The following is a 22,772-nucleotide window of genomic DNA, read 5'->3' on the forward strand; positions in this document are numbered from 1 at the left end:
ACGTGCTAATTCGATAGAACATTCCCAGATTAGTGTAGTGCGATATTTGTTTTATCGATATGTATTAAACGGGACAGGGAGAAACCCTGTATAAATGCACTAAAATTTAATTAAATGCAACCAGTGGATATGAAATAAATGTAATGATATTAGCGCAATTCTTTCAGAAACGCTGAGCGTGCAATGGCATGAATGTGGCTCACGAAATGGAAATTTGTGGCTGACATTTATTCGAACTCAGATTTTCTGCTTACCGTGAGCAGTTGCCTTAACCAACTGGACCTCCCAAGCAATGTTGGTTGTGTCAGTACTGGTGACGTGTGCAGCACACCAACTATTGATGGTAATACGCGTGCTCGCAATGAGATCCTGATTCCATTACCGGGTACGACATACTAATTCTACAATGTTTTGAGTTCAAATATGGAGTGCAATTGAATTAGATATTCAGCATTTGTTCTTTTCCTCCCAGCGTTGCATCATTCCTTAATTGTAATTTTTTTACGTTCTTCTGTTCATTCCGAAAGTTGTTAGATTGACTACCTAGCTTTTTCTTTCTTTTTGAGAACTAGAGTTCTAAATTTCATTCTGTCTTGTCCGATTTCTTCTTCAACGCTAATTTCTTTGAGGTGTTCGTACACTTCTGTTTGCCACTTGTGGTTTTCCAAACTAAGGTTAGGTTTTTCTTTCAAAGCCTCCTGGTGTCCATTCTGTAATCCCCCTTTCCTGGTGGCACCTGTGATTTTTCTGTAGCTTGATACTGATATAGCAGTCTCATCCAAATTCCAATTTCACATTTTGTCCAATGATTTTCAAAAACTATTTTTTTTCTTTTCTTTTTATACTTGTTTTCGTTGGGGATGTCACTAAATCTTATCCAAATTTTGCATTTGTCAACTTTGACTTTATTCAACACAGGTGTAGGAATAACAACGCCTCCAGTCTCAATTTTACGTGTCCCATCGAATTACGCGATGCATTTCAGGCCCTGTGCGTCCGTCATAAAGTTCATTTTTACAGCACTTCGCAGACCTACACTATGTGATTAAACGTATCCGGACACCTGGCTGAAAATGACTTACAAGTTCGTGGCGCCCTCCATCGGTAATGCTGGAATTTAATACGGTGATGGCCCAAAACATCCCAAAGGTGGTTTATAGGATTCAGGTCAGGACTCTGTGCAGGGCAGTCCATTACAGGCGTTATTGTCGTGTAACCTCTCCGCCACAGGCCGTGGATTATGGAGAGGTGCTCGATCGCGTTGAAAGATGCAGTCGCCATACCCGAATTGCTCTTCGACAGCGGGAAGCAAGAAGGTGCTTAAAACATCAATGTAGGCCTGTGCTGTGATAGTGCCACGCCAAACAACAAGGAGTGCAAGCCTGCTCCATGAAAAACACAGCCACACCATAACACCACCGTCTCAGAATTTTACTCTTGGCACTACACACGCTGGCAAATCACGTTCACCGGGCATTCGCCATACCCACACCCTGCCATCGGATAGCCACATTGTGTACCGTAATTCGTCACTCCACACAACGTTTTTCCACTGTTCAAGCGTCCAATGTTTACGCTCGTCACATGTGAGGCGTCGTTTGGCATTTACTAGCGTGATGTGTGGCTTATGGGCAGCCGCTCGACCAAGAAATCTCGTTTTCTCACCTCCCGCCTAACTGTCATAGTACTTGTAGTGGATCTTGATGCGGTTTGAAATTCTTGTGTGATGGTCTGGATAGATGTGTGCCTATTACACATTACGACCCTCTTCAACTGTCGGCTGTCTCTGTTAGTCAACAGACGACGTCGGGATTTACGTTTTTGTGCTGTACGTGTCCCTTCACGTTCCCACTTCACTAACACATCGGAAACAGTGGACATAGGGATGTTTAGGGGTGTGGAAATCTCACGTACAGACGTATGACAGAAGTAACACCCTATCACCGACCACGTTTGAAGTCCCGGAGTTCCGCGGAGCACCCCATTCTGCTCTCTCACGTTGTCTAACGACTACTGAGGGCGCTGATGTTGATTATCTGGCACTAGGCTGCAGCACAATGCACGTAATACGAAAAACATATGTTTTTGGGGGTGTCTGGATACTTTTGATCACAAAACTTGTAAACAGATATGCGCCTTGAGTGCCGCGATGTGCGATGACAAGGGATAAATCTGCGTCTGCTGGTGTTAATAGATCAGAGATATTCTTCCTTGGTTGTTCGGAACGTATATTTCATCTAACTCACGACCGAAATTATTTATTACGACGATTTGCAGTTGATGACAGACACCACAACGTCCGAAACGCAACATGCAATTTCCCATGTTGTATACAGATTGTTTTTCCACCTGTTCCACAAAGGTTTGTATGGTCTCCATGCTTTTGCAACTCTCTCTCTCTCTCTCTCTCTCTCTCTCTCTCTCTCTCTCTTCCCCCCCCCCCCCCCCCCCTCAGCGCCTTCGGTTCAACTATTTCTCCTATAGAATAAACTTGAAATTGTCTAGTTGGGAAATTTTGTAAATACGATGATTAGGCTACAAGTCGATTGTTGCATCTCACCTGGGCTCTTCCATGTAGTCCATCTTCTGACGTGAAATTTATTCATAAATTATATAGATGCTGTTTCAGATCGTATTTCACTATTCTCCTACTTCATCATCATCGTCTAAAAACCAACCGTACATAAAAAATATTCCATTATTTAATAGTAATACAAACCTGATACCCAACACCATGTTACACTACTTAACTGTTACTAAGATATAGCGGAAAAGAAAGTGGTATAGAAAAGAAAGAAACAGAGGGGAAGAAGCTAATACGATACGGTGTGGGATAGACAGAAAGGCAATAAACCACTGAATTACAAAAATATTTTAAATGATAAGGAAGCCCCTACGAGTTGTGTTTTTAAGCTTAAGGCAATGCGAAAATGCTAGGGGCAGGTTTTTCCCCTCTGGGAACGTTAAAACGAATTTGCAGCTACACAATGGGGCTAAGTAGGCGGATGTACTCACCGTTCTGTCACGAAGGAATCAGCTCCCGAACCCCACAGCTGTGTGCGGCTGTGTCTGCGAACACACGGGAGACAAAGACACTATGTAGTACTCCACGACACTGCGAAGACACGTTAGCACTAGCGTGCGAAATTCTGAGACACCTTACCGGCGCAGAGCGGAGCTTTCCGTAGCTGCGGTAATTTCGACCGGCCTGGCACTTTCAGCGCGAAACAAACATTTCTTTGTTTCGGCAGAATGGTGTCAAACCTTTCAGAAAGGTTTCTTTGGCAGTTGTAACGTTCCATTTTGGGAACATCACAAAGTGGCCTCGCACTGACTCATCGACCTACAACATTGTTTATGCTGTAACGTTAGTATATATGTTATTTTTCGGCTTATAGTTGGTCTGTTTTGAGTGCGTTTCGTCAGAGCTGTGACGAAGATGACATTTGTGACTACACAAGCGGCAATATTCGGAAATGGTAACGTTGTGGAAGTAAAACAGACGATTGTTAGTTAAGTACAGAGTATTTAGATGTAATCGGGGTGAAGTAGCGCACGCCTGCACTAGGCGAAAGTTATTTGTGTGGTTCAAAATGGACACGAGCAGCTTTATTATTTGCTCTATTTAAACTAGAGGTCAGTACAGGAAATTTCAGGTTAGAAATATAAGCAGATGTCGTATGCGATTACTCTGTTGTAATAAATGGAAATATGTGCCCGAAGGCAACTGTAAACTCATGTTATTCAACAGCTTCATGTCGCAAGCTATAAAGTATTTTGTAAACTGGCATTGATTTTTGTAAATTCGTGAAGAATGACACTGTATCTTCTGCTGCGTAAACACTAAATTCACTATCGTCTAACTTTGCCAGACGTAATCAACTCACTTAAAACTACTACTCTAATTCCCGGCCGGGTAGGGAATTTTCTCTGCTCGGGGACTGGGTGTTTGTGTTGGCCTCGGATTTTTTTGTTGTCCTCCTCATTTCATCATTCGTACAAGTGGCGAGATTGGACTATGTAAAGATGGGGAACTCGTACGAGCGCTGTTAACCGAGTAGTTGAGCGTCCCCCAATCATCTGTTTTGACTCTGCAGGCAATTGCTGTACCAAGTTTAGAGGTGAACGGAGTTGCAATATTCATTCCAGGGTACAACCATGCTACACCGGCGGGTACGTACTCCTGTGGAACAGCTTCAGCCATTTGGAAGGGTGTCGCACTGTGAGACTGCAGGAAACTAGATGGACGTATTGACGGATTGCCGAACATGTTGAGAACAATGTATCGGTTGTGTGCCACTGCTTTCAACAGTGGTCTATGGAACATTGCCACGCGTGGTGACCGGGTTGTGGACTCCCGCCTAGTGCTGTTGGACCTATGTCACCAGGGGCCAATGGGAACCATCTGCTGGCAACATGACCAAAATCACGTGTGCCTCCGGCAAGGCTATTACTGACACCACGACATCACCATCATGACTACTCTGTTGTTGTTGTTGTTGTTAAAGGGTCGACTGGAGAGTGGAAAGGCGATCTGTTATCTTCAGAGATGAGAGTAGATTCTGTAAGTCTGCGAGTGAAGGACGTTCGCGTGTATGGCGTGAGCTTCCTATTCCAGAATGCATCCGCCCACTGTACAAGGGTCCCATCACAGGCTTCATGGTCCAGGGGGAGTGGGGAGTGATAGTTAACAATAACTCGCGGTCATATTTGGTGTTTCTGCAGGGTAAAGTAACCACTGCCGACTACATTGCACAGGCTGTTATCCTCGTGCTACTGCCATTTCTTCAACAGGAAGGTGGCCTGCTTTTTCAGCACGACAGTGCATGACCATATACAGCTGCTGCCATGCAACATACGCTTCGTGGTGTGAAAGAACAGCCCTTGCCAGCAAGGTCACCACACCTCACTGGTTGCCCAGAGCCTGAAAAATCGATTGTGGAATTGTAACAACAGGCGCGAGAAGTTTGGGACAATTATCGCAGGACTCCATCTGGCACGTTCATTTATCTGTTGTTGCATGCGATAATACGCGCTTGCGTTGCTGCCAAAGGAGGTTACATTGCGCATTTATGCAGCTGTTTGGACAATCTTCGTGACATGTGCGTTTGATTTAAAATTGTTATGTATTGTTACGGTGATGAACTACCTGCCACATGTCAATAAAATGACCTTATCCTTGAGAGTGTTAAGTTTTTTTTCCGGCAGTGTAAATATATTCATGTACGCAGAACGCTGCAAGTGTCTACTAATTTTTCAAGCATAAATAAATCAACATCTCGTAACACTGTAAATATTTTTAGCCAAACACTCGGATAAGCCATTCTGCTATATTTTTCTTGACCTGGCGGGTTTATTATGCTTCTCATACCCCTGTGCCTAATCACCTATATCCATAACGACGTACCTCCTCTTCAATGCCCCCTCCCATTTCCACGTACATGAAATTAGGTTTATGTTTAAAATCGTGACTATTAATGATATTTCAGTTTTTATCTGTAGCACGCACAAATAATAAACTTTTCGTTTACCGAATTGTTTCGTTTACCGAATTGTTTCGTTTACCGAATTGTTTAAATTCTTTATTTTCGTGCTTCGTCAAATATATTACTTAGTGCTATTCATGCTGGAAGCAATGCTAACAATTTGGTTATAAAATATTAGCTGATCGCATTTTGTGTTTAGAACGAACAGAGGATCTTCAAACATCTGTTACTCTCACTTCCTATGAGCAGGGCTGCCTGCTGTAAAAGTATCCAGCGAAAAATCTCAACAGGGCGGGAGTGGGTGCTTCAATTCAGAGTTTCCGGAAGGGGATTGACAATCTTCATTGGACTAGGGAATCTGAAGTATTTTGATCCCAATTCTTGTTAAATTACTGCTTTTCAATTTTACGGTGGGAGCGTAAATTAACATTGCACTTTTTATCTTCTGCTGAGAAAACATTAAATTCACTTTCGCTCAACTTTGCCAAATGTAATCCACTCACTCGAACCAACTACTACTCTAATTCCCGTAGGCAGCAACGCTAGCCAATAGACCATGAGCTGCGAACAGTCAACACACAGGGTGCACAGGCAAACGCCCTGAGATCCCTCTGATCGCCCATGACCGTGACAAATGAATCACTAACACTTAAGCGCCTCAGTATGCATCTATCATACCCTGGTGCCTCTGAACAGTCCCTGAGGATATTCCATTTTTCTGACAGTGTAGCTACACCACCACCACCACCACCACCACCACCACCACCTTATAGCGGAGATTCAAAACTCGGGACAAAGCAACTGGCGTACCACATACCCACGCCCAGTAACACCATATCTAGGGAAATACAGGGCGATTCAAAAAGAATACCACAACTTTAAAAATGTGTATTTAATGAAAGAAACATAATATAACCACCTTCTGTTATACATAATTACAAAGAGTATTTAAAAAGGTTTTTTTTTCACTCAAAAACAAGTTCAGAGATGTTCAATATGGCCCCCTCCAGACACACGAGCAATATCAACCCGATACTCCAACTCGTTCGACACTCTCTGTAGCATATCAGGCGTAACAGTTTGGATAGCTGCTGTTATTTCTCGTTTCAAATCATCAGTAGTGGCTGGGAGAGGTGGTCGAAACACCATATCCTTAACATACCCCCATAAGAAAAAATCGCAGGGGGTAAGATCAGGGCTTCTTGGAAGCCAGTGATGAAGTGCTCTGTCACGGGCTGCCTGGCGGCCGATCCATCGCCTCGGGTAGTTGACGTTCAGGTAGTTACGGACAGTGTTTATACCAACGTTTAATACACCACCTATCAGGAGGTTTAACACCAGGGTACTTCGTTCGAAATGCACGCTGAACAACTGTCGTCGATTCACTTCTGCCGTACTCAATAACAAAAAGCTTTCTGTTGAGCGGTCGCCATCTTAGCATCAACTGACGCTGACGCCTAGTCAACAGCGCCTCAAGCGAACAAATGTACAACTAAATGAAACTTTATAGCTCCCTTAATTCGGCGACAGATAGTGCTTAGCTCTGCCTTTTGTCGTTGCAGAGTTTTAAATTCCTAAAGTTGTGGTATTCTTTTTGAATCACCCTGTACTTTTAGATACTTAAAACGGTAAACTTAAGCTAAGGTTTGCATAATTAGTACAACAATAATCGTCCCGCCCGTTACATACGTTCGACAGACTGCTCTAGAGCGCGGTCTTTTCCGTAGTTTGTCGTCGGCGACGTTGCCAACGGGTAGGTGGGGAGTGAGCTTATGCGCGCCGTGAGCCAAGTCTGCTGCTGCTGCTGCTGCTGCTGCTGCTGTTCTGTTTCCCTCTTGGCTGCTTTACTAAAACCTACTACTGTTAATACCACCGCACGCGATGTACGTGAGTGACGTTATTCTAAGTTCAGTAAGAGTCCAAAGCAAACCCGCGTCACACTGCCGGCAGATAGTGAACAGCCGCTTTTCCCTGTAGGAGGTAGTTTCTTACAGAACAACTTCAAATGCTACACCGTACGCAGTAGATGCTTGATGGGGGGGGGGGGTGGAGGGGGGGAGGGCAGAGGAGGCAGCGCTGACAACACTGTATGAGAGACTCAGCCTCCAGTGTAACAGGAGCTCTGGTTATTTTTTCCGGCTGCGCTCGGTGTGTTTTGACTGCCGGTCGTTAGTACTCTGCTTCCTCACTACCGACGGGCCACCAGCGCCGCTTCTGTTACCGTACCACGTCAACTGTAACTCCCCGTGTGTGCTTACTCGTCCGGCAGGAAGAGGTCCAAGGTCTTCGAGAGAATACCGTTACCTCTGCAAATACGTAACAGGATGCAGATTCGAAATGCAGCTCGCAACTCCCGCAAATCATACCACAACGTGTCCAGTCTTCGTCTATGCGTGGCTCAGTGGGCAGACGTGTGTCGTAAATAGCATTAGGCGTGGGAGAGGGGGTCAAACCATTTTGCGAAAATGAGAGTTTTTTGTTGAATACTTTTATATGGATTACCTTAGGGTATGCTTCCATTTTGTGCATACATAGAGGATCGGTGCTCGGACACCAATTTCCTAAAGTACGACACTATTTTAAAAGCTCGAACTACTGCCTTTGAAAATCAGAATATTTCCAAGCAATGTTAAGTAACTTATTAAGATACTAACAAGTTTCTCGGTGGCTGACTGCACAGAGCAAAGATCTTCCCATCGTAAACTTGCTGGTTATCATCTCATTACTTTTATTTAAATACCATATTTGTTTACAAATACTAATTTTGTATTAAAATAAAACTATTTTGAAGCACTAATCGCATGAAAATGCTATTAAAAGTAAATTAAAATTTGGTGCAATAATCCGAAACGTCACACAGAAAATAAAACACTTATTTCTACAGACGGAACTATGTCACTGATGTGTATAGCGTATGTTTATTTAACAATACCGCATTTCGTATGGTTCGTATCAAATTTCAGTGTACTTTGAGAGCACCAGCAACGTTGCTAATGCGAGATACGAACCTGGAACTATACAACAACCGCCAGGCTCTAACGCTATGCATTCAGCATAATTTAAAACTGTATTGTATTAAACAACGCTCGGAAATAATGCTTTCAAAATAAGCCTAGTTTTTTAAGAACTGGCGTAGAAAATTTATCACCGGGAGTTGGGCTTAAAATCCTGTAGTACTTATAAAGAAAGACTACGAGGACAGAGAGGGGCGTAAGGTCGCCTTGGTTACAAGAGCCTACGCGAAGTCGCTGGCCTCACTGTGGTATGACTGTTCATCTTTACTTTTCAGAATTTGCCTTAAATAGAGGTGTTACCATTTCTTGCACTGTCTCTGAAGTAGCCTGTACAGCATCAAACTTTTCCAAAATTGGTTCTTTTCTATCTATGGGTCTGTCAAAGAAGCCAGTACTGGGACCAACAAAGTTTGTCAATTTAACATGCCTTTTGAAATAGACGCTGGTCATGCTGCGGAGTGTTTTGAAACGTGTGGAGATTGGTACCAATGCAGAGGAAGTATCTCTTGGATTGACTTCAGTAATGTGCGTAGAGAAGAGAAAGAAAATAAGACGCTGGTCCAGGGAATGATTGAAGGAGAGAGAGAGAGAGAGAGAGAGAGAGAGAGAGAGAGAGAGAGAGAGAGAGAGGGAGAGGGGGGGGGGAGAACACAGCTCTTATACTGGAAAAGAAGACACAAGTATGAGAAAATTTACTCTCTCCCACTTGGTCCTCTAATTCTATTCTATCGCTTGAGCCTTGTCCCGCAGTTACGCAGGGTCAGCCATTGTTAATCGGATTTGGCACGTTAATGGTTAAGGGGTGGCCGGATGCCCTTCCTGCCGCCACCCCGTACCCTCTGGGACGGAATTAGTATACCGGAATTAGTATACCCCGACTGTCTGCGACTAGTGTAATCCATGGAATAGTGCGAAAGTGTTCAGATGTCTGCGAGCTGTGCAACTGAGGCAGAACATGGGTACCAGCCCGGTATTCACCTAGCGGGATGTGGAAAACCGCCTAAAAACCATATCCCGGCTGGCCGGCAACATCGGCCCTCGTCGTTAATCCGCCGGGCGGATTCGATCCGGGGCCGGCGTGCCCACTCGAGTCCAGGAAGCAGCGCGTTAGCGCTCTCTGCTACCCTGGCGGGTTCTACTTGGTCCTCTAATGATTTATTAAAATACCACGAACATACATAACGTCCGTGAAAGGAGAGCTTTTTCTTTATTTTATAGCATTCTCGCGCGCCAACACTGAGCTTCTTCCTAACCTTTTCCTTCGTCATGACTGGGAAAGACGCAGCACCTCGACCATTTTGGTAAATGCCCGTGCTACTTTTTTATCCTTGATCGTACAGGGTGACATTATTGAACTATATGAAAAAATTAGTAACGAACTACAGCGTGCACACACTTTATTCAACATGTAAACGTTGCTATGGATATTCGGATTTAGGTTATGACATGTTCGATATGCCTGCCACCCTTGGGATGAGTGTCGGAACATCGATGCTGTCGATGACCACCTGAATGGCTGTTTTCAGCTCAGCATTGTTTTTAATATAGCCCCCAAAAAGGAGTCACATGGTTCAGATCCGGAGAATATGGAGTCCAACCCAAGCCCATGTCAGTGGCCTCTGGGTACCCCACAACCAGAATGCGGTCCCCAAAGTGCTCCTCCAGGACACCACTCTCCTGCTTCGGTGCGGTCGAGCTCCGTCTTGCATGAGCCACATCTTGTCGAAAGCAGGGTCAGAATGGAAATGGGGTTGAAGTCATCTTCCAAAACTTTCACGTACCGTTCGGTAGTCACCGTGCCATCAAGGAATACCGCACCGATTATGCCGTGACTGGACATTGCACACCACAGTCATCCGTTGAAGGGGAAGAGACTTCTCGATCGTGAAATGCGGATTCTCAGTCCCCCAAATACGCCAGTTTCGCTTATTGATGAACCCATCCAAATGAAAGTGGGCTTCGTCGCTAAGCCAAACAATGCATGCGCTAACTAATTCCCATCATGCCCCGTGGCCAACAGTGCATTTTGAACGCTCCAATGCAACGCGTTCAGAAGTTATGAAGATATTATTTCGTGAAGTTCAGTAATTGTCATCCTGTAGTTTTTCAGTTTCGGAAAAACGATACATTGGGATGAATTGTAATAAATTTCGCTAAACGTGTTCGGCGAAATACCAATACACGCAACTTCCATCATGTCAAACATGCTGTGAATCAAAATTTCTGTCAAACTCGTTCTACGTTTGACAAGTAGCGCCGTACAAAGTCAGAAATTTGACGAACTAAGTAAAGTTTGACATTGTTTTATGGGCTATGGCGGCCCTTAAAAGAAGATTCCAGTTTCCACTACCCGGTTTCCATCTGAGTCAATTTTCTTCGTGATCTGGGAACAGGAAGAAAATCAGCACTTTTCTACTCGAAATGCAATGCCACCCACTACGTAATCCCGTCTTCGTCATACACAGGATGTCGACGAGGGCAGACGCGTCCTTCAAGCGCTTACCATCTGTCATCGGCGAGGCGCCAGCAGCTCTGCCATTGATATTCTCCCTTGATGGATGGCCGCCGTAATTTGAAAGCGATGGTGGGACTGCGCGCTAATGGCTACCGTCGCCTCGCTTAAAGGAGAACTCGTGCAGTCTGGCGGCCACGTTGAAAGCCACTGCCAATGCGAAGACAATGACGAGAGCTACACTGCATACTACCTTTCCCCTCAACACACTACCCTCGCAAAGGCGAGGCAGGTGCTTTCTCCAGAGCGTTGTATTCCCACCCTTGCAAGGCACGATATTTTTAAGATGGTGCGAACAATGAGCGACTTCTACGATCCGAAAATGACTTCTGATAGATGATGAACGTTGTTTCTGGGGACTTAACAGCATGGTCAAAGAACTAACAGAAGAGGCCGGAGAGAAATATTCACAGAATCGAGTCAAGAGCTGTGACACTGTCTCCAGAAATGGTGAGTACGCTGGAAGAGTATCGGTAAAAGAAGCTGTACTCTGATGAGGGGAAGTGCAGGGCCAAACGTTTCTCTGGAAAAAAAGCTGGAGTGGGAAATGTATCCCGCGTCTCCCCCCCCCCCCCCCCCAAATCCGTTCCTCTATGTATCGACGCTAGGAGCGAATATCACACAAAGTCATTCAACGCGTTACGCGTGAAATGGACAACTGACTCAGTGTTCAAATGTAGAGTGGTAAGATTTTGGGTTTGGACAGAACATTTAAACACTATCGGCTATCGTCGAAGAAGACCTTCAAAAGGAATCTTTCATTTTTGTGGAACTTACGACAAGCCTAATACCTAAACAACAATGTGGGTGAAATAAAGATTCCAAGCCAACAATACCCACCGCTTCTTCCTTGGACAGGATTCGTCAGAAGTTAAAGTAACGTCAGATACGAATGAAAGAGATGTGAAGCTGTTCGCAAATAACTCGACTGTATACAGTGAGCTTAGGTCGCCAGATATTTGCTACCAAAAGCACGTGATCATAACTTCGTGGAAAGATCAAAGTTGAGCCCTCAATATAATTTTGTGTGTAAATAGAGTAAACGACCTGATATCATTGCGCAATATGATCAGCGATAAATTACAAAAACCAAGTAACTTTTTATCGTTTTATGGTGTGTGATTAGGTAGCCAAATGATAGCCTAAATGTATCAGACTGCTAATAGTATTCGCCTAACGACTTTCTCTGTTGAAACTTCCTGGCATATTAAAACTGTGTGCCGGACCGAGACTCGAACTCGGGACCGAGTTCGAGTCTCGGTCCGGCACACAGTTTTAATCTGCCAGGAACTTTCATATCAGCGCACACTCCGCTGCAGAGTGAAAAGCTCATTCTGGACTTTCTCTGTTATAAAAACGCCAGTGCCAAAAACCTGCCGACAGAAGATCGGCTTCTGCAGTCAGGAACGAATGCGGCGTACAGTTTTAATTCCTCAAGAAGTGTGAAAACAACACGCTCCCTGCTACTGCAGACAACGCCTGGACTCAGCCATTTTTCGCAGTACATTTCCTTCCTCGAGCGCTTGTCCAGCAGACTACGCAGTAGAGATTCTGCGAAACTTTCCAGTACTAGACAGGCACTGGGAGAAGCAATGCTGACAATCGGTCGCAAGGCGGTGCCTGGATAGCTCATGCTGTAGGAAGGAAGGAAAATTTGGGTTCAACGTCCCGTGGACATCGAGGTCATTAGAGATGGAGCACAAACTCTGAATGTTTCACGGGTGGGGAAGGAAACTGTCCATGCCCCTTCAAAGGAACCATCCTGACATTTGCCTAGAGCGATTTAGCGAAATCACGGACGTCCTCCAGAATGCAAGTCCAGTCACACTATCTGATAGCAAGTTTATACGACGTAATATATCTTGCAGAGTCACGTGAAAGTATGCTGTCGACAAAAGCCAAAATGACGTCTGTTTCACAAGGACATTTAAAGCATTTCAGAATTCCACTGCTTCTTTCTCGCGATGCTATACGGCACCCTGACAGTTAATCCCGGCGTGTACGAAGGACTGGAATGTATGAGTAGCAAATACCAGCAAGAATGGGCGCTGACGAGGCTACCGTTGTTCTTATCTATGTATAGTTCTAACAGCCTTGCCCGACACTCCAAGCAGTTTGTGCAACTCAACCTCGTGTCGCTACATTCTCACAGGCTCACTAATGAAGTCTAGTGTAAACTCATAACGCTGTTGCGTGTGTCCTGTTACAGTAAACAACTAGTTTCACGTTTCGTTGTGCCGCGCAACTACAACCAGACCAAGTGTTCGTCTTGTGAAGGTTAAGTAGGTAGTATACAGATAACTAAAGAGGGAGAGGGGGCGTGGGGTGAGAGGGGGGGGGGGTGAGAGGGATGGTGAGAGGGGCGGAGGGAGGGAGGGAGGGTATTGAAAAGGAAATTAAATGTAATGGCTTACAGCGCGTCGGATTCTCTCCGGAGTAAAAAAAACTTACTGCCCCTCAAGTATCTGCAAAATGCGCCGCTATCGTTCCAGACATTTCCCTCTCCGGGTCTGTCAATCCCACTGGCTTCCTCCACACTAAACCTTTTGTGAATACTGATGATCTAGTGGAACCAACAGAGCCAGGCAATAACCACTCTTGATGCAGCCCGCTACAACTACTCCGCCAATTAAATCCAATGTTAGCATTATTTATTCGATACACTTTAATATCTGTCGTTCGTTACAGTTTTTGCCCTCTGGTACCACAGAAGTTGTTCCTATGCCTGAAGCCATGTCCTAACATTCTCTCCCTTCTCTCCATCAGTGTTCTTTCCCTCCGCAGTTCTGCGGGAACCTCATTTCTTACCAGTACACCGGGATCCTTCTCGAACATCCCACCAAAAACACTTCGATTTTTCTTCTTTCTTAGTTTTCTTAAGTCCATTATTCGCTTCCGTACAATTCTGTACATTCCTACAAATTTCTTTCTCAAATTAACGTCAATACCTGATACTAATAGAATCCGTTTAGGGTTGAATGCTCTCGTTGCCCGTGCTTGTTTGCTTCTTATGTCCTCCGATTCAGGTTTGCTGCACTTCATTACTTTCGTCTTTCTTTGATATAGTCTCACCCCGCACTCAGACTATCCATTCCATTCTACAAGTCCTGTAAGTCTTACTCATTTTCACTGGGGATAGCAATGTAAGCAGCGAATCTTATCACTGATACTCCTTCACTCTAAATTATAATCTCATTCTTGAGTCTTCCTCTACTTCCGTCATTCCCTCTCCAATTTACAAGATGTACGGGAGAAATACTGCATGCCTGTCTTACTCTCATTCTAACCTGAGCACTTCGTCGTTCTTCCATTCTTACTGCTACCCCTCGTTACACTACAAGAGTCGTCGCAAAAGTCAAGGCAACTATCTTTGTCTCGAAGATGGTAACGAATAAAAAATTCTGAAATTTGCAAATGGAACGTTAGTTTATATGTAAACGTTACATGTAGTGAGGTGAACACACACCGCCATAAGAATATGGTATGAGAAAAAAATATGCGAAAAAGACTGGCGGTATAACGCTTTTTACTGTTGACTGCAACAGTACACAATAGTGCAGAGCAGGAACAATGGCCTGTGTAATCTTAAGAGTCCCTCGACAGTCTCCCAACGAAACCTTCAACTGCTAACGGTCACCATGAGCGAATCGTCGCGTCTCGCGCGTCACTGCTGTGGCGATGTCTCCACGTGTTTCACGCAATGGCTCTTTCAGTTTTGGTATGAGGTCATAGTCGCAAGGTGACTAGTCTGGCGAATACGGTGGATGCTCCAGTACTTTCCATCCCCATGGCGCGACCAGATTCTGCACACACGCTATCATATGGGCTTTCGCGTTCTCGTGAAGAATTAAAGCATCATGTACATGTTCAGGGCGTTTCTCTCAAACTGCCCGTAGTAGACGTCGTAGCAGAAATGTGCGACAATGGTACAGTGCATTAACAGTCTGTCCATGTGGGATGACATTGTACAAAGCCACTTCTATAAAGTCCTAGGCTATGATGACCAATAACTTTACAGGGCAGGGTTTGCGACGAATTTTCTGCCCGAGTTTGAACACAGATGACGCTATTGCGCGGACTGGAGTTTCAGTTCTGGCTCATAGGCCCTGGCCCAAATTTCATCTAAGGCGACGATTCTCATAAGCATATTGTCTCCCTCCTCCTCCTCCAAACGTGCTGGCTGCACACGACAAGTCTCCTGACGTGCCCACTTTTCCACTTAGTGCGTAAGGCACCCACTTTGCAGAAACTTTAGGCACGTGTAGCTCGTCTCGTAAAATCCTGTAGATTGTCGTCTTCTCAATACCAGTACGTCGCTGTAATTCCAGCAGCGTCCACCTTCTGTCGTTCTCCCAGCACTGCGTGATCTGGGTACGAGCTCAGTCCGAATGCACAACGACAGGCCGCCCGGGCAGGTGCATGTCGGCCGTGGCAGCTCTGTCCCGCCTGAATGCATCCACCCACCGAGCAACCGTTCGGTACGGTGGAGCTGCAGTTCCTACCGCTCCTCGTGCCATTGACGCGCAGTCCTTCCACGGTGAACTGCAATGTTCACATAAGAGCGCTGCTCAAGTCGGTAACATCCGTCCTGAATGGCTGCTCAACTCTCACTACTCTCTTCACGGCACGCTCTCCTGAAAAGGTGTGCCATCTAGCGTCATGTGACGTCATTGTGGATTCTTCGGGAGACACCACCTACCATGGAATGGACGTAGTTTGTAATGTACTATAGTTTACTGGTACAACTGACAGTAAAACATGTGTGTAACGACAATTTTTTTTCGTTTTTTCTCGATCTATATCTTTATGGCGATGTGTGTATTCAACCATCTCCCTACATGTAAAGTTTACACATAAACTAACCTTCCACTGCATATTTCATTTTTTTTATAAATTCGTTACCATTATCGAGACGCAAAATAGTTGCCATGGTTTTTGCAATGATCCTCTGATATTATCCATTTTCTTTATAGCTTATACACAAATTATTGAGAGTTACGACGATTTTGCACCGTATTATATCGCCAAACATTTTTATAGCTCCACAAAACCTATAAAACTATCCTCATTTTCTGAAATCTTGGTAACATTATCAAGCATAAGTTTAGAAACCCCCCCTCTGTTGCCTTTATCTTTCTCAATTTCAAACGGATCGTCAAGCTGCTTTTGTCTTCTACCGGGTACAAGGGTAGTTTGGAAAGTTCTCGGAATTAATAAAAAGAAGTTCATGCATACAAAAATAAAGTCTCTCTGTACAGTAATGCATTTGGTCCAGCGACGTTCCAGTATCTTGATCCTATCTTGAAAAGCAGATTCCTCCAGCCCTGCAAAATACCCGTCAATTTCGGCTGTAAGTTCTTTGTTTGAAAAGCATCTCCGTCCACCAAGAAGAATTTTGAAATCGTGAAAGGGATGGAAGTCTGACGGTGCCAAATCGGGCAAATAGGGAGGGTGTGGTACTAGTTTATATCTTAGTTCGCCTATTTTTACCGTTGCAGTGGTGCTTTTGTATGGCACTGCTGTCTTAACGAAATAGGATTTTCTTCCTTGACCAACCTGGCCTTTTTTTTAGCTGGTCGGTTGTTGGTTGCTATGTAAACAGATCTTACTTTATTCCATTCTGATGCGTTTCTAAATTAGTGTTAAGAGTCGCGGCAACCATATAGCAAATAATTTTCTCGTATCCAATTCCACTGATAAAATGTGATACGCCCGCTAAGATGACAACCCCAGAACTTCAGCAATCTGTCGCACTTAACGGTCTGCAATGGTCTATGACCATTTTATGCACTTTAGCAATAATTTCTGGACGAATGGATCATCCTGACTGCATCCACTACGCGGTCCATCTAACCTGTCCAAGCCAAATTTAAACTCGTTCGTCCAATTGGCAACAGTTGAGTATGAAGGTATCAAGTCTCCCTCCCCCCCCCCCCCCCTTCTCTCCGAAGTGTGTTGTGAAAATCGGCTTTAAATTCGTTTGCTCTGGTACCTTTCTTTACTATGTACTTAAATCACTGGTCGATTCTCGATTGCAGTCTGTCAATCCTCCAATATATTGAAGCGACCTCACACTGTCAATAACATTGAGAAAAACAGCCAGTTGGCAACGCGATTTCACGAGGGTAAGATATCAAATGCCCAGAAGGAAGCGTGGGCTGTAGTTATATTAACTATAGCTTGCAAGCAACAGAAAACAACGAAAAAGAGGAAATGGGTCCGAGATTGGTTGCAAAAAGGAGCCATTGGTCACATGTTAATTAACTGACAAATCAGAATCACAGACCCAAAAGATTTTATATATTTTCCGATGAGTTCTGCCTCGTATGACACGTTATTAGGGCTGATACGAGATAAAACGAAGAAGAAAAATACGTTAATGAGAGGGGCAATCGCGTTCTAGAAGAGATTAGGAGTAACTTAGATATGTGGCGACTGACAGCTCATTCTAATGCTCTTAGTTCTGTAGTACAAGCTAGCACAATTAGTAAGCACAGCCTGGCAAGTGCCTGTTCAGGAAATTAACTTTCTGCGCTTTCTGATAATTTGGTGAAACTGACACGCGTTTGCCAGACACCTTACTTGTCACTGCAAATATATGGCGTATTTTTCGAAGTGGGACCGTTTCTCAAAACTGCTATGCGACCATCCGGTCTGCCGAGCGCTGTTGGCAAGCGCGGTGAGGCAAACTGAGGAGTTACTTGATTGAGAAGTAGCGGCTCTGGTCTCGGAAACTGACATACAGTTGGGAGAGCGGTGTGCTGACCACATGCCCCTCCGTATCCGCATCCAGTGACGACTATGGGCTGAGGATGACACGGAGGCCAGTCGGTACCGTTGGGCCTTCATGGCCTATTCAGGAGTAGTTTTGTTTAGTTTTAGAGTTTAGCAGTTTTAAGGAATGTTGTAGAGAACCCTGCGTTAACCGCATGTACAATGATTACCCTTGCATACACCTATTAAAATTCTTTGGTGTTAAAATACTCCTTAAAAACTGAATCTAATGTACAATATACACCACGGCGAACTAAAAACGAACAGTGCACGCTAAAGTCACGTGGCTGGTTCGTGAAGCTCTGGTAACATCTGAATGGAGAATATTGTCAGTATTTGATCTCACACGTTCAATAATACGAGGTGGAATCCAAAATTTTCGGGACCTGGTGCTGCCATCTGGAATGTAGGAGTAGTAGACCCTTGCACCGCTGAGTGGCCTTCAGCTGGGAGGACGTGATGCGTGTCCACAGTGATTTCCGTAATACTAGGTGTTCGATGTGTGGCGATTTTATGATGTGCACGGGCCTTCGTCGGACCTCATTTGATGATCCAACCTTATCACCGGCGACGAGGGCTGGATTTACGGTTATGACCCAGAGACGAAGCAACAATCGTCCCAATGAAGAGCCCGGGCTCTCCGAGACCCAAAAAGCGAGATAGGTGAAGAACATTATCATCGTTTTCTCTGATACCACGGGAATTGTGCATAAAAGAATTCGTCCCACCAAACCAAACAGTGAATTCCGCGTACTACTGTGGCGTTTTGTGACGGCTCCGTGAAAACGTGCGGCGACGATGGCTCGAACTTTGGCATCTAGGGAACTGGCTGCTGAACCACGACAACGCGCCCTGTCACACGTCCTTGCTCACCAGCATCTTTTTGGCAAAAAAGATGGCCGTTGTACCCCACCCACCGTACTCGCCAGATTTGGCACCTTGCAACTTAGCGCTATTCCCAAAACTGAAACTCAAGTTGAAAGGCCGTCGGTTCGACACTCTAGAGAGGATTTAAGAAGCATCGCTGGCGGTGATAAACACCTTCAAAGAACAGGACTTCTAGAAAACGTTTCACCAGTGGCAGACGTGCTGGGACCGGAGTGTACGTGCGGATGGGAACTACTTCAAGGGTGATCGTGACCATTACGTCAAAGGTAAGGTTTTCAACAGATGGCAGCACCAGTCCCGAAAATTTTGGATAGCGCCTCGTATTGAGCCGCGTGTAGTAGCCGTGCGGTCTGCGCGCCTTGCCACGGTTCGCGCGGCTCCCCCCGTCGGAGGTTTGAGTCCTCCCCCTCTGACATGGGCGTTTTTTTTTTTTTTTTTTTTTTTTTTTTTTGTGGTTTTCGGGCGCACAACTTCAATGGTCATTAGCGCCCTGACTACTCTAAGAATGCACCGCGAGGCACAAGTTGACAACAACAACTAAAAGGGAAAACACAATAAAAGACAGACTGACAGGCATAGGATTAAAAAACATCATCAAATGTCCTTAGCGAGGTTTGTCAAATTGATAAAACAAAGAACACGAGCAGCTGCTCGTGGGTCATCCGCTAAAATGGCATCTAAAGTAGTAGGCAGGTTAAGATCGAGGCGCAGTGTTTTAAGATCGGGACAGGACATTAAAATGTGACGAACTGTCAGCAAGTGCCCACATGGGCAGAACGGCGCCGGCGCAGCCGTCAGCAGATGGCGATGGCTGAACCGGCAGTGTCCAATTCTTAACCTTGCTAAAACGACCTCCTCCCGCCGAGAAGGGCGTGAGGAGGACGTCCAAGCCACGGGAAGAGGTTTTAAGGCCCGAAGCTTGTTGTCGGTAAGTGCAGCCCAATCGGCATGCCACAGCGACACAACGCGCCGACAAATGACCCTGCTAAAATCGGACGAAGGGACACAACAAGAAGCTGTCCGAGGCTGGAGGACCGCAGCCTTGGCCGCGGCATCTGCAGCTTCGTTCCCAGGGATACCGACATGGCCAGGAACCCACATAAAGCTAACCGGCGTACCGACGTCCACCAGCTGCTGAAGAGAGCGTTGGATCCGGTGTACGAAAGGGTGAACCGGGTACGGAGCACTGAGGCTCTGGATGGCGCTCAGGGAATCTGAGCAGATGACATAAGCAGAATGTCGGTGGCGGCAGATGTACAGAACAGCCTGGTAGAGGGCAAAGAGCTCAGCTGTGAAGACCGAACAATGGCCATGGAGCCGGTATTGGAAACTTTGTGCCCCGACAATAAAGGAACACCCGACCCCGTCATTGGTCTTAGAGCCATCTGTATAAATGAAAGTCATGTTGTTGAACTTCGAACGAAGTTCCAAAAAACGGGAGTGGTAGACCGAACCGGGGGTGACCTCTTTTGGGAGCGAGCTGAGGTCGAGGTGAACGCGGACCTGAGCCTGGAGCCAAGGTGGCGTGCGGCTCTCGCCCACTCGAAAGGTTGCAGGGAGTGAAAAATGAAGGTGTTGAAGGAGGCGACGAAAGCGAACTCCAGGGGGTAGCAAGGCAGAGACATACAACCCGTATTGAAGGTCAAGAGAGTCGTCAAAAAAGGAACGATAAGAAGGATGGTCGGGCATTGACAGTAGCCGACAGGCATACCGACAAAGCAGTATATCGCGCCGGTAGGTGAGTGGCAATTCGCCAGCGTCAGCATGAAGACTCTACGGGACTGGTATAAAATGCTCCGATCGCAAGTCGTAAACCCCGATGTTGTATGGAGTTGAGGCGGCGTAAGATGGATGGCCGTGCAGAGGAGTATACGAAGCTCCCATAATCCAGCTTGGAGCGGACGATCGACCGATATAGACGAAGTAGGACGGTTCGATCCGCTCCCCACGACATACCACTGAGAACACGGAGGACATTTAAAGAACGGGTACAACGGACGGCCAAATATGACACATGTGGAGACCAGCTAAGTTTCCTGTCAAAGGTAAGGCCTAAAAATTTGATTGTCTCCACGAGTGGGAGAGCAACGGGACCGAGTCGTAAGGACGGTGGGAGAAACTCTTTGTAGCGCCAGAAGTTAATACAGACCGTCTTCTCGGCAGAAAAACGGAAGCCATTGGCGACACTCCAGGAGGAAAGACGGTCAAGAGAACGCTGAAGACAGCGCTCCAAGACACGTGGACACTGCGCGCTGCAATAGATGGTGAAATCGTCCACGAAAAGGGAGCCTGATACATCAGCTGGGAGGCAATCCATTATTGGATTGATCGCGATGGCGAAGAGAGCGACGCTCAAAACTGAGCCCTGTGGCACCCCATTCTCCTGGCGAAAGGTGTCTGACAGGACAGAACCCACACGTACCCGAAACTGTCGATCCATTAAAAAGGAACGAATAAAAAGAGGGAGGCGACCGCGAAAGCCCCACGTATGCATGGTGCGGAGAATGCCCGCCCTCCAACAGGTGTCGTAAGCCTTCTCCAAATCAAAGAACACAGCCGCGGTCGGGCGCTTCCGCAAGAAGTTATTCATGATGAAGGTCGACAAGGTAACCAGATGGTCGACAGCAGAGCGGCGCCTTCGAAATCCACATTGTACATTGGTAAGTAGGCGGCGAGACTCGAGCAGCCAAACCAATCGAGAGTTAACCATTCGCTCCATCACTTTACAGACACAGCTGGTAAGCGAGATAGGTCGATAACTGGAAGGCAAGTGTTTGTCCTTCCCCGGCTTAGGAATCGGGACAACAATAGACTCGCGCCAGCATGCGGGAACATGTCCCTCAATCCAGATGCGATTGTATGTACGAAGAAGAAAACCTTTACCCGCAGGAGAAAGGTTCTTCAGCATCTGAATATGAATAGAATCAGGCCCTGGAGCGGAGGACCGTGATCGGCCAAGTGCGGTTTCGAGTTCCCGCATGGTGAATGGGGCATTATAACTTTCACAATTCGAGGAGCGGAAGTCACGTGGCCTAGCCTCCTCGGCCTGTTTGCGGGGGAGGAAGGCAGGGTGGTAATGAGCGGAGCTCGAAACCTCGGCGAAAAAGCGGCCGAAGGCATTGGAGACAGCCTCAGGGGCCACAAGGACTTCATTCGCGACCTTCAAGCCAGAAATTGGGGAGTGGACCTTAGTGCCAGATAGCCGGCGCAGGCTACCCCAGACAACAGAAGAAGGAGGAGAACTGTTGAAGGTGCTGGTGAAAGCAGCCCAGCTGGCTTTCTTGCTTTCTTTAATAATACGACGACACTGAGCACGTAATCGTTTATAATTAATACAATTCGCCACTGTAGGGTGGCGTTGAAAGGTGCGTAAAGCACGTCGACGAGCACGTATAGCGTCCCTACATGCTGCGGTCCACCAGGGGACCGGTACGCGACGTGGAGAAGAGGTAGGGTGAGGGATGGAATATTCAGCAGCAGCGAGAATGACTTCCGTGAGGTGTGCGACCTGACGATCGCAGCTTGTGAAGGTTTGATCCTGAAAGGTCGCCCTGGAAGAGAAGAGCCCCCAGTCTGCCTTGGAGATGGTCCAACGAGAGGAGCACGGAGAGGGAGTATGCTGCAGGAGATGGATAATACACGGGAAGTGGTCGCTCGAATATGTATCAGCAAGGGCATACCACTCAAACCGGCGTGCAAGTTGGGGAGTACATATAGAGAGGTCTAAATGGGAATAGGTATGAGATGTGTCCGAAAGAAAAGTAGGGGCGCCAGTATTGAGGCAGACAAGATTGAGCTGGTTGAAAAGGTCTGCTAACAAGGAGCCCCTCGGGCAGGATGCTGGAGAGCCCCAAAGAGGATGGTGGGCATTGAAGTCTCCAGTTAACAAAAATGGTGCAGGTAGCTGAGCAACAAGTTGCGTCACGTCTGCCCTGGTAACGGCAGATGACGATGGAGCGTAAACGGTACAAAAGGAAAACGTAAAAGTGGGGAGAGTAATGCGGATGGCAACTGCCTGCAGGCCGGTGTGCAACGTGATGGGATCGTAGTAAATATCATCCCGGACCAGCAACATAACCCCTCCATGAGCTGGGATAC

The 22,772-nt window shown here is 46.2% G+C and overlaps 1 protein-coding gene across 6 annotated transcripts in view; it reads right to left on the minus strand.

Moving 5' to 3' along the window:
* LOC126210075 (spectrin beta chain) overlaps positions 1-22,772 on the minus strand; it is a 483,285-nt gene that overhangs the window by 403,542 nt on the left and 56,971 nt on the right. For all 6 annotated transcript variants that reach the window (XM_049939199.1, XM_049939197.1, XM_049939200.1 and 3 more), the window contains exon 2: positions 3,016-3,069. The gene's annotated coding sequence lies outside the window, so the exon portion shown is untranslated. The remainder of the gene's footprint in view (positions 1-3,015; positions 3,070-22,772) is intronic.

The sequence above is a fragment of the Schistocerca nitens genome, chromosome 10, assembly GCF_023898315.1.
Source record: "Schistocerca nitens isolate TAMUIC-IGC-003100 chromosome 10, iqSchNite1.1, whole genome shotgun sequence".
Classification (NCBI taxonomy): Eukaryota; Metazoa; Arthropoda; class Insecta; order Orthoptera; family Acrididae; genus Schistocerca; species Schistocerca nitens.